We start from the raw sequence: 12,161 nt of genomic DNA, 5'->3' as shown, positions 1-12,161 counted from the left end.
TTGTGGAAAAAGCAATGACAAGGCAATGGACCTTAGGTTTTATTCGATGATAGGAGTCTTGCTTTAAGAACAAAATTTCAACCATATTACATAAAAGGATATGAAATATCAATGAGCCAATGGGAGAACAGAATTCTTAATGTTTCAACATGTCGGCTGTCTTTTGTTAAAGATCCTTCAGTTTTTGTTAGGAAGAAGGTACAGTTTATTTGAAAAACAAAAAAAGCCCAATGTTGTCACTCCAATTAAAAAGACCACAAGGCAGAGTATTAAGCACTATAGGATCACTTAGTTCTGACGAAAAGTCATCGACTTGTAACCGTAACTCTGTTTCCCTCTCCACAGATGCTGCCTGACCTGCTGAGTATTTCCAGCATTTTCTGTTTTCATTTCAGATTTCCAGCATCCGCAGTATTTGGCTTTTGTATTAGGATCACGTCGTGCTGTCCAGACAACAGGAAATGTGGTTCTACATTAGAATACTTTTGGGCCCTAGGATGTCAGGTCTCGTGTGGTGATCATATAGTGGTTGGTACTTTGCATTGTGGGTGCGGCAACCTCAGTTTGAATCTGAGTCGTCACATTGTGGATAAGCAACGACATGGCAATGGACCTCAGATTTTATTCAGAAACGGAAATTAACTGATGTGTTGCTTCAATCACAAGGTTTATTAACAAAATTTCAAAGGTAATTAAATTACATCAATGTATGAAACCACATTCAACAATCAATAATTCTAACATTATAAACATATATTTTTATATTAAGGGATATAGTATTCTGGAATACTGATTTAACTTTCGCCTGCTACAGTAATAATTTGAAGTAATTTTAATATTCAATTATGCTTTATCACCTGTGCTCTTCACCTGAGAGGGTGATTGATACTGAAATATGGCTTCGAGGTGACGAGCGGCCTCTAGTATTGGCCATTATTCATGTGTGATTGCTGACTATGAGCGTCAGCGAGCTATTTGACCATAGTAGGATCTGAGGGACAGTATTAATTGTTATTTAGAAAGGCACGGATTAATCAAGGGCGGTCAGCGCGGATTTGTTAAGGGAAGGTCGTGTCTGACTAACTTGACTGAATTTTCTGATGAGGTAACAAGGAGGGTTGATGAGAGTAGCAGATTTGATGTAGTCTACATGGATTTAATTGAGGTGTATAAAATGATGAGGGGCCTGGATAGAGTGGATAGGAAGGATCTATTTCCCTTAGCAAAGAGGTCAATAACCAGGTAACATAGATTTAAAGTAATTGGTAGTAGGATTAGAGGGGCGTTGAGGAGAACCTTTTTCACCCAGAGGGTGGCGGGGATCTGGAACTCACTGCCTGAAAGGGTGGTAGAGGCAGAAACCTTCATCACATTTATAAAGTACTTGGATATGCACTTGAAGTGCCGTAAACTGCAAGGCTACAGACCAAGAGCTGGAAAGTGGGATTAGTTTGGATAGCTCTTTTTCGACAGGCGCAGACACGAGGGGTCGAATGGCCTCCTTCTTTGCTGTAAATTTCTATGAAGCTGACTTGCCCTGGCAGAGACCAGTTAAGACAACACAAAATGAGGATCTAATCTGGAACGTTCCTGTTTTGCACGGCTTAGCTATTCACTGGATAAGCTCAATGAGCCAATGGGAGAACAGAATTGTTAGCGATCCTTCAGTTTGTGTTAAGAAGAAAGTGCAGTGATTATAAAACCAAAGCCCAACGCTGTGCCTCCAATTAAAAAGCCGGGTAGTGTGGCCACAAGGCAGAGTATTAAGCACTATAGGATCATGACGTGCTGCCTGGAGAACAGGAAAGTTTCTGGTTCTTCTGCACAGGAACTGGACACAAATAGTAATTAAAACTATTTTGTTGTTGTACTTTAGAATAATTTTGGGAGCTTGCCCACCAGGGCCCATGTAGCACACCGTGATCGTATAGTGGTTAGTACTCTGCGTTGTGGCCGCAGCAACCTCGGTTCGAATCCGAGTCACGGCATTGTGGAAAAAGCAATGACAAGGCAATGGACCTTAGGTTTTATTCGATGATAGGAGTCTTGCTTTAAGAACAAAATTTCAACCATATTACATAAAAGGATATGAAATATCAATGAGCCAATGGGAGAACAGAATTCTTAATGTTTCAACATGTTGGCTGTCTTTTGTTAAAGATCCTTCAGTTTTTGTTAGGAAGAAGGTACAGTTTATTTGAAAAACAAAAAAAGCCCAATGTTGTCACTCCAATTAAAAAGACCACAAGGCAGAGTATTAAGCACTATAGGATCACTTAGTTCTGACGAAAAGTCATCGACTTGTAACCGTAACTCTGTTTCCCTCTCCACAGATGCTGCCTGACCTGCTGAGTATTTCCAGCATTTTCTGTTTTCATTTCAGATTTCCAGCATCCGCAGTATTTGGCTTTTGTATTAGGATCACGTCGTGCTGTCCAGACAACAGGAAATGTGGTTCTACATTAGAATACTTTTGGGCCCTAGGATGTCAGGTCTCGTGTGGTGATCATATAGTGGTTGGTACTTTGCATTGTGGGTGCGGCAACCTCAGTTTGAATCTGAGTCGTCACATTGTGGATAAGCAACGACATGGCAATGGACCTCAGATTTTATTCAGAAACGGAAATTAACTGATGTGTTGCTTCAATCACAAGGTTTATTAACAAAATTTCAAAGGTAATTAAATTACATCAATGTATGAAACCACATTCAACAATCAATAATTCTAACATTATAAACATATATTTTTATATTAAGGGATATAGTATTCTGGAATACTGATTTAACTTTCGCCTGCTACAGTAATAATTTGAAGTAATTTTAATATTCAATTATGCTTTATCACCTGTGCTCTTCACCTGAGAGGGTGATTGATACTGAAATATGGCTTCGAGGTGACGAGCGGCCTCTAGTATTGGCCATTATTCATGTGTGATTGCTGACTATGAGCGTCAGCGAGCTATTTGACCATAGTAGGATCTGAGGGACAGTATTAATTGTTATTTAGAAAGGCACGGATTAATCAAGGGCGGTCAGCGCGGATTTGTTAAGGGAAGGTCGTGTCTGACTAACTTGACTGAATTTTCTGATGAGGTAACAAGGAGGGTTGATGAGAGTAGCAGATTTGATGTAGTCTACATGGATTTAATTGAGGTGTATAAAATGATGAGGGGCCTGGATAGAGTGGATAGGAAGGATCTATTTCCCTTAGCAAAGAGGTCAATAACCAGGTAACATAGATTTAAAGTAATTGGTAGTAGGATTAGAGGGGCGTTGAGGAGAACCTTTTTCACCCAGAGGGTGGCGGGGATCTGGAACTCACTGCCTGAAAGGGTGGTAGAGGCAGAAACCTTCATCACATTTATAAAGTACTTGGATATGCACTTGAAGTGCCGTAAACTGCAAGGCTACAGACCAAGAGCTGGAAAGTGGGATTAGTTTGGATAGCTCTTTTTCGACAGGCGCAGACACGAGGGGTCGAATGGCCTCCTTCTTTGCTGTAAATTTCTATGAAGCTGACTTGCCCTGGCAGAGACCAGTTAAGACAACACAAAATGAGGATCTAATCTGGAACGTTCCTGTTTTGCACGGCTTAGCTATTCACTGGATAAGCTCAATGAGCCAATGGGAGAACAGAATTGTTAGCGATCCTTCAGTTTGTGTTAAGAAGAAAGTGCAGTGATTATAAAACCAAAGCCCAACGCTGTGCCTCCAATTAAAAAGCCGGGTAGTGTGGCCACAAGGCAGAGTATTAAGCACTATAGGATCATGACGTGCTGCCTGGAGAACAGGAAAGTTTCTGGTTCTTCTGCACAGGAACTGGACACAAATAGTAATTAAAACTATTTTGTTGTTGTACTTTAGAATAATTTTGGGAGCTTGCCTACCAGGGCCCATGTAGCACACCGTGATCGTATAGTGGTTAGTACTCTGCGTTGTGGCCGCAGCAACCTCGGTTCGAATCCGAGTCACGGCATTGTGGAAAAAGCAATGACAAGGCAATGGACCTTAGGTTTTATTCGATGATAGGAGTCTTGCTTTAAGAACAAAATTTCAACCATATTACATAAAAGGATATGAAATATCAATGAGCCAATGGGAGAACAGAATTCTTAATGTTTCAACATGTTGGCTGTCTTTTGTTAAAGATCCTTCAGTTTTTGTTAGGAAGAAGGTACAGTTTATTTGAAAAACAAAAAAAGCCCAATGTTGTCACTCCAATTAAAAAGACCACAAGGCAGAGTATTAAGCACTATAGGATCACTTAGTTCTGACGAAAAGTCATCGACTTGTAACCGTAACTCTGTTTCCCTCTCCACAGATGCTGCCTGACCTGCTGAGTATTTCCAGCATTTTCTGTTTTCATTTCAGATTTCCAGCATCCGCAGTATTTGGCTTTTGTATTAGGATCACGTCGTGCTGTCCAGACAACAGGAAATGTGGTTCTACATTAGAATACTTTTGGGCCCTAGGATGTCAGGTCTCGTGTGGTGATCATATAGTGGTTGGTACTTTGCATTGTGGGTGCGGCAACCTCAGTTTGAATCTGAGTCGTCACATTGTGGATAAGCAACGACATGGCAATGGACCTCAGATTTTATTCAGAAACGGAAATTAACTGATGTGTTGCTTCAATCACAAGGTTTATTAACAAAATTTCAAAGGTAATTAAATTACATCAATGTATGAAACCACATTCAACAATCAATAATTCTAACATTATAAACATATATTTTTATATTAAGGGATATAGTATTCTGGAATACTGATTTAACTTTCGCCTGCTACAGTAATAATTTGAAGTAATTTTAATATTCAATTATGCTTTATCACCTGTGCTCTTCACCTGAGAGGGTGATTGATACTGAAATATGGCTTCGAGGTGACGAGCGGCCTCTAGTATTGGCCATTATTCATGTGTGATTGCTGACTATGAGCGTCAGCGAGCTATTTGACCATAGTAGGATCTGAGGGACAGTATTAATTGTTATTTAGAAAGGCACGGATTAATCAAGGGCGGTCAGCGCGGATTTGTTAAGGGAAGGTCGTGTCTGACTAACTTGACTGAATTTTCTGATGAGGTAACAAGGAGGGTTGATGAGAGTAGCAGATTTGATGTAGTCTACATGGATTTAATTGAGGTGTATAAAATGATGAGGGGCCTGGATAGAGTGGATAGGAAGGATCTATTTCCCTTAGCAAAGAGGTCAATAACCAGGTAACATAGATTTAAAGTAATTGGTAGTAGGATTAGAGGGGCGTTGAGGAGAACCTTTTTCACCCAGAGGGTGGCGGGGATCTGGAACTCACTGCCTGAAAGGGTGGTAGAGGCAGAAACCTTCATCACATTTATAAAGTACTTGGATATGCACTTGAAGTGCCGTAAACTGCAAGGCTACAGACCAAGAGCTGGAAAGTGGGATTAGTTTGGATAGCTCTTTTTCGACAGGCGCAGACACGAGGGGTCGAATGGCCTCCTTCTTTGCTGTAAATTTCTATGAAGCTGACTTGCCCTGGCAGAGACCAGTTAAGACAACACAAAATGAGGATCTAATCTGGAACGTTCCTGTTTTGCACGGCTTAGCTATTCACTGGATAAGCTCAATGAGCCAATGGGAGAACAGAATTGTTAGCGATCCTTCAGTTTGTGTTAAGAAGAAAGTGCAGTGATTATAAAACCAAAGCCCAACGCTGTGCCTCCAATTAAAAAGCCGGGTAGTGTGGCCACAAGGCAGAGTATTAAGCACTATAGGATCATGACGTGCTGCCTGGAGAACAGGAAAGTTTCTGGTTCTTCTGCACAGGAACTGGACACAAATAGTAATTAAAACTATTTTGTTGTTGTACTTTAGAATAATTTTGGGAGCTTGCCCACCAGGGCCCATGTAGCACACCGTGATCGTATAGTGGTTAGTACTCTGCGTTGTGGCCGCAGCAACCTCGGTTCGAATCCGAGTCACGGCATTGTGGAAAAAGCAATGACAAGGCAATGGACCTTAGGTTTTATTCGATGATAGGAGTCTTGCTTTAAGAACAAAATTTCAACCATATTACATAAAAGGATATGAAATATCAATGAGCCAATGGGAGAACAGAATTCTTAATGTTTCAACATGTTGGCTGTCTTTTGTTAAAGATCCTTCAGTTTTTGTTAGGAAGAAGGTACAGTTTATTTGAAAAACAAAAAAAGCCCAATGTTGTCACTCCAATTAAAAAGACCACAAGGCAGAGTATTAAGCACTATAGGATCACTTAGTTCTGACGAAAAGTCATCGACTTGTAACCGTAACTCTGTTTCCCTCTCCACAGATGCTGCCTGACCTGCTGAGTATTTCCAGCATTTTCTGTTTTCATTTCAGATTTCCAGCATCCGCAGTATTTGGCTTTTGTATTAGGATCACGTCGTGCTGTCCAGACAACAGGAAATGTGGTTCTACATTAGAATACTTTTGGGCCCTAGGATGTCAGGTGTCGTGTGGTGATCATATAGTGGTTGGTACTTTGCATTGTGGGTGCGGCAATCTCAGTTTGAATCTGAGTCGTCACATTGTGGATAAGCAACGACATGGCAATGGACCTCAGATTTTATTCAGAAACGGAAATTAACTGATGTGTTGCTTCAATCACAAGGTTTATTAACAAAATTTCAAAGGTAATTAAATTACATCAATGTATGAAACCACATCCAACAATCAATAATTCTAACATTATAAACATATATTTTTATATTAAGGGATATAGTATTCTGGAATACTGATTTAACTTTCGCCTGCTACAGTAATAATTTGAGGTAATTTTAATATTCAATTATGCTTTATCACCTGTGCTCTTCACCTGAGAGGGTGATTGATACTGAAATATGGCTTCGAGGTGACGAGCGGCCTCTAGTATTGGCCATTATTCATGTGTGATTGCTGACTATGAGCATCAGCGAGCTATTTGACCATAGTAGGATCTGAGGGACAGTATTAATTGTTATTTAGAAAGGCACGGATTAATCAAGGGCGGTCAGCGTGGATTTGTTAAGGGAAGGTCGTGTCTGATTAACTTGACTGAATTTTCTGATGAGGTGACAAGGAGGGTTGATGAGAGTAGCAGATTTGATGTAGTCTACATGGATTTAATTGAGGTGTATAAAATGATGAGGGGCCTGGATAGAGTGGATAGGAAGGATCTATCTCCCTTAGCAAAGAGGTCAATAACCAGGTAACATAGATTTAAAGTAATTGGTAGTAGGATTAGAGGGGAGTTGAGGAGAACCTTTTTCACCCAGAGGGTGGCGGGGATCTGGAACTAACTGCCTGAAAGGGTGGTAGAGGCAGAAACCTTCATCACATTTATAAAGTACTTGGATATGCACTTGAAGTGCCGTAAACTGCAAGGCTACAGACCAAGAGCTGGAAAGTGGGATTAGTTTGGATAGCTCTTTTTCGACAGGCGCAGACACGAGGGGTCGAATGGCCTCCTTCTTTGCTGTAAATTTCTATGAAGCTGACTTGCCCTGGCAGAGACCAGTTAAGACAACACAAAATGAGGATCTAATCTGGAACGTTCCTGTTTTGCACGGCTTAGCTATTCACTGGATAAGCTCAATGGGAGAACAGAATTGTTAGCGATCCTTCAGTTTGTGTTAAGAAGAAAGTGCAGTGATTATAAAACCAAAGCCCAACGCTGTGCCTCCAATTAAAAAGCCGGGTAGTGTGGCCACAAGGCAGAGTATTAAGCACTATAGGATCATGACGTGCTGCCTGGAGAACAGGAAAGTTTCTGGTTCTTCTGCACAGGAACTGGACACAAATAGTAATTAAAACTATTTTGTTGTTGTACTTTAGAATAATTTTGGGAGCTTGCCCACCAGGACCCATGTAGCACGCCGTGATCGTATAGTGGTTAGTACTCTGCGTTGTGGCCGCAGCAACCTCGGTTCGAATCCGAGTCACGGCATTGTGGAAAAAGCAATGACAAGGCAATGGACCTTAGGTTTTATTCGATGATAGGAGTCTTGCTTTAAGAACAAAATTTCAACCATATTACATAAAAGGATATGAAATATCAATGAGCCAATGGGAGAACAGAATTCTTAATGTTTCAACATGTCGGCTGTCTTTTGTTAAAGATCCTTCAGTTTTTGTTAGGAAGAAGGTACAGTTTATTTGAAAAACAAAAAAAGCCCAATGTTGTCACTCCAATTAAAAAGACCACAAGGCAGAGTATTAAGCACTATAGGATCACTTAGTTCTGACGAAAGGTCATCGACTTGTAACCGTAACTCTGTTTCCCTCTCCACAGATGCTGCCTGACCTGCTGAGTATTTCCAGCATTTTCTGTTTTCATTTCAGATTTCCAGCATCCGCAGTATTTGGCTTTTGTATTAGGATCACGTCGTGCTGTCCAGACAACAGGAAATGTGGTTCTACATTAGAATACTTTTGGGCCCTAGGATGTCAGGTCTCATGTAGCGTGTGGTGATCATATAGTGGTTGGTACTTTGCATTGTGGGTGCGGCAATCTCAGTTTGAATCTGAGTCGTCACATTGTGGATAAGCAACGACATGGCAATGGACCTCAGATTTTATTCAGAAACGGAAATTAACTGATGTGTTGCTTCAATCACAAGGTTTATTAACAAAATTTCAAAGGTAATTAAATTACATCAATGTATGAAACCACATCCAACAATCAATAATTCTAACATTATAAACATATATTTTTATATTAAAGGATATAGTATTCTGGAATACTGATTTAACTTTCGCCTGCTACAGTAATAATTTGAGGTAATTTTAATATTCAATTATGCTTTATCACCTGTGCTCTTCACCTGAGAGGGTGATTGATACTGAAATATGGCTTCGAGGTGACGAGCGGCCTCTAGTATTGGCCATTATTCATGTGTGATTGCTGACTATGAGCGTCAGCGAGCTATTTGACCATAGTAGGATCTGAGGGACAGTATTAATTGTTATTTAGAAAGGCACGGATTAATCAAGGGCGGTCAGCGCGGATTTGTTAAGGGAAGGTCGTGTCTGACTAACTTGACTGAATTTTCTGATGAGGTAACAAGGAGGGTTGATGAGAGTAGCAGATTTGATGTAGTCTACATGGATTTAATTGAGGTGTATAAAATGATGAGGGGCCTGGATAGAGTGGATAGGAAGGATCTATTTCCCTTAGCAAAGAGGTCAATAACCAGGTAACATAGATTTAAAGTAATTGGTAGTAGGATTAGAGGGGCGTTGAGGAGAACCTTTTTCACCCAGAGGGTGGCGGGGATCTGGAACTCACTGCCTGAAAGGGTGGTAGAGGCAGAAACCTTCATCACATTTATAAAGTACTTGGATATGCACTTGAAGTGCCGTAAACTGCAAGGCTACAGACCAAGAGCTGGAAAGTGGGATTAGTTTGGATAGCTCTTTTTCGACAGGCGCAGACACGAGGGGTCGAATGGCCTCCTTCTTTGCTGTAAATTTCTATGAAGCTGACTTGCCCTGGCAGAGACCAGTTAAGACAACACAAAATGAGGATCTAATCTGGAACGTTCCTGTTTTGCACGGCTTAGCTATTCACTGGATAAGCTCAATGGGAGAACAGAATTGTTAGCGATCCTTCAGTTTGTGTTAAGAAGAAAGTGCAGTGATTATAAAACCAAAGCCCAACGCTGTGCCTCCAATTAAAAAGCCGGGTAGTGTGGCCACAAGGCAGAGTATTAAGCACTATAGGATCATGACGTGCTGCCTGGAGAACAGGAAAGTTTCTGGTTCTTCTGCACAGGAACTGGACACAAATAGTAATTAAAACTATTTTGCTGTTGTACTTTAGAATAATTTTGGGAGCTTCTCCACCAGGGCCCATGTAGCACGCCGTGATCGTATAGTGGTTCGTACTCTGCGTTGTGGCCGCAGCAACCTCGGTTCGAATCCGAGTCACGGCATTGTGGAAAAAGCAATGACAAGGCAATGGACCTTAGGTTTTATTCGATGATAGGAGTCTTGCTTTAAGAACAAAATTTCAACCATATTACATAAAAGGATATGAAATATCAATGAGCCAATGGGAGAACAGAATTCTTAATGTTTCAACATGTCGGCTGTCTTTTGTTAAAGATCCTTCAGTTTTTGTTAGGAAGAAGGTACAGTTTATTTGAAAAACAAAAAAAGCCCAATGTTGTCACTCCAATTAAAAAGACCACAAGGCAGAGTATTAAGCACTATAGGATCACTTAGTTCTGACGAAAAGTCATCGACTTGTAACCGTAACTCTGTTTCCCTCTCCACAGATGCTGCCTGACCTGCTGAGTATTTCCAGCATTTTCTGTTTTCATTTCAGATTTCCAGCATCCGCAGTATTTGGCTTTTGTATTAGGATCACGTCGTGCTGTCCAGACAACAGGAAATGTGGTTCTACATTAGAATACTTTAGGGCCCTAGGATGTCAGGTCTCGTGTGGTGATCATATAGTGGTTGGTACTTTGCATTGTGGGTGCGGCAACCTCAGTTTGAATCTGAGTCGTCACATTGTGGATAAGCAACGACATGGCAATGGACCTCAGATTTTATTCAGAAACGGAAATTAACTGATGTGTTGCTTCAATCACAAGGTTTATTAACAAAATTTCAAAGGTAATTAAATTACATCAATGTATGAAACCACATTCAACAATCAATAATTCTAACATTATAAACATATATTTTTATATTAAGGGATATAGTATTCTGGAATACTGATTTAACTTTCGCCTGCTACAGTAATAATTTGAAGTAATTTTAATATTCAATTATGCTTTATCACCTGTGCTCTTCACCTGAGAGGGTGATTGATACTGAAATATGGCTTCGAGGTGACGAGCGGCCTCTAGTATTGGCCATTATTCATGTGTGATTGCTGACTATGAGCGTCAGCGAGCTATTTGACCATAGTAGGATCTGAGGGACAGTATTAATTGTTATTTAGAAAGGCACGGATTAATCAAGGGCGGTCAGCGTGGATTTGTTAAGGGAAGGTCGTGCCTGACTAACTTGACTGAATTTTCTGATGAGGTAACAAGGAGGGTTGATGAGAGTAGCAGATTTGATGTAGTCTACATGGATTTAATTGAGGTGTATAAAATGATGAGGGGCCTGGATAGAGTGGATAGGAAGGATCTATTTCCCTTAGCAAAGAGGTCAATAACCAGGTAACATAGATTTAAAGTAATTGGTAGTAGGATTAGAGGGGTGTTGAGGAGAACCTTTTTCACCCAGAGGGTGGCGAGGATCTGGAACTCACTGCCTGAAAGGGTGGTAGAGGCAGAAACCTTCATCACATTTATAAAGTACTTGGATATGCACTTGAAGTGCCGTAAACTGCAAGGCTGCAGACCAAGAGCTGGAAAGTGGGATTAGTTTGGATAGCTCTTTTTCGACAGGCGCAGACACGAGGGGTCGAATGGCCTCCTTCTTTGCTGTAAATTTCTATGAAGCTGACTTGCCCTGGCAGAGACCAGTTAAGACAACACAAAATGAGGATCTAATCTGGAACGTTCCTGTTTTGCACGGCTTAGCTATTCACTGGATAAGCTCAATGAGCCAATGGGAGAACAGAATTGTTAGCGATCCTTCAGTTTGTGTTAAGAAGAAAGTGCAGTGATTATAAAACCAAAGCCCAACGCTGTGCCTCCAATTAAAAAGCCGGGTAGTGTGGCCACAAGGCAGAGTATTAAGCACTATAGGATCATGACGTGCTGCCTGGAGAACAGGAAAGTTTCTGGTTCTTCTGCACAGGAACTGGACACAAATAGTAATTAAAACTATTTTGTTGTTGTACTTTAGAATAATTTTGGGAGCTTGTCCACCAGGGCCCCTGTAGCACGCCGTGATCGTATAGTGGTTAGTACTCTGCGTTGTGGCCGCAGCAACCTCGGTTCGAATCCGAGTCACGGCATTGTGGAAAAAGCACTGACAAGGCAATGGACCTTAGGTTTTATTCGATGATAGGAGTCTTGCTTTAAGAACAAAATTTCAACCATATTACATAAAAGGATATGAAATATCAATGAGCCAATGGGAGAACAGAATTCTTAATGTTTCAACATGTCGGCTGTCTTTTGTTAAAGATCCTTCAGTTTTTGTTAGGAAGAAGGTACAGTTTATTTGAAAAACAAAAAAAGCCCAATGTTGTCACTC

General features: G+C 40.8%; 2 non-coding genes across 2 annotated transcripts; both read left to right on the top strand.

Annotated features, from left to right (window-relative positions):
- Positions 1-7,872: 7,872 nt before the first annotated feature.
- Positions 7,873-7,944, top strand: trnah-gug (transfer RNA histidin (anticodon GUG)). The gene has a single exon. It is a non-coding gene; the product is annotated as a tRNA-His (tRNA).
- A 3,903-nt stretch (positions 7,945-11,847) lies between these two features.
- Positions 11,848-11,919, top strand: trnah-gug (transfer RNA histidin (anticodon GUG)). The gene has a single exon. It is a non-coding gene; the product is annotated as a tRNA-His (tRNA).
- The last annotated feature ends 242 nt before the right edge of the window (positions 11,920-12,161 follow it).

This window comes from Somniosus microcephalus, chromosome 22 (genome assembly GCF_052327205.1).
Source record: "Somniosus microcephalus isolate GS21.2 chromosome 22, FLI_Smic_1.0, whole genome shotgun sequence".
Lineage (NCBI taxonomy): Eukaryota > Metazoa > Chordata > Chondrichthyes > Squaliformes > Somniosidae > Somniosus > Somniosus microcephalus.
The sequence above is the reverse complement of the archived record's forward strand: the minus strand, read 5'-3'. Positions and strand labels throughout refer to the sequence as shown.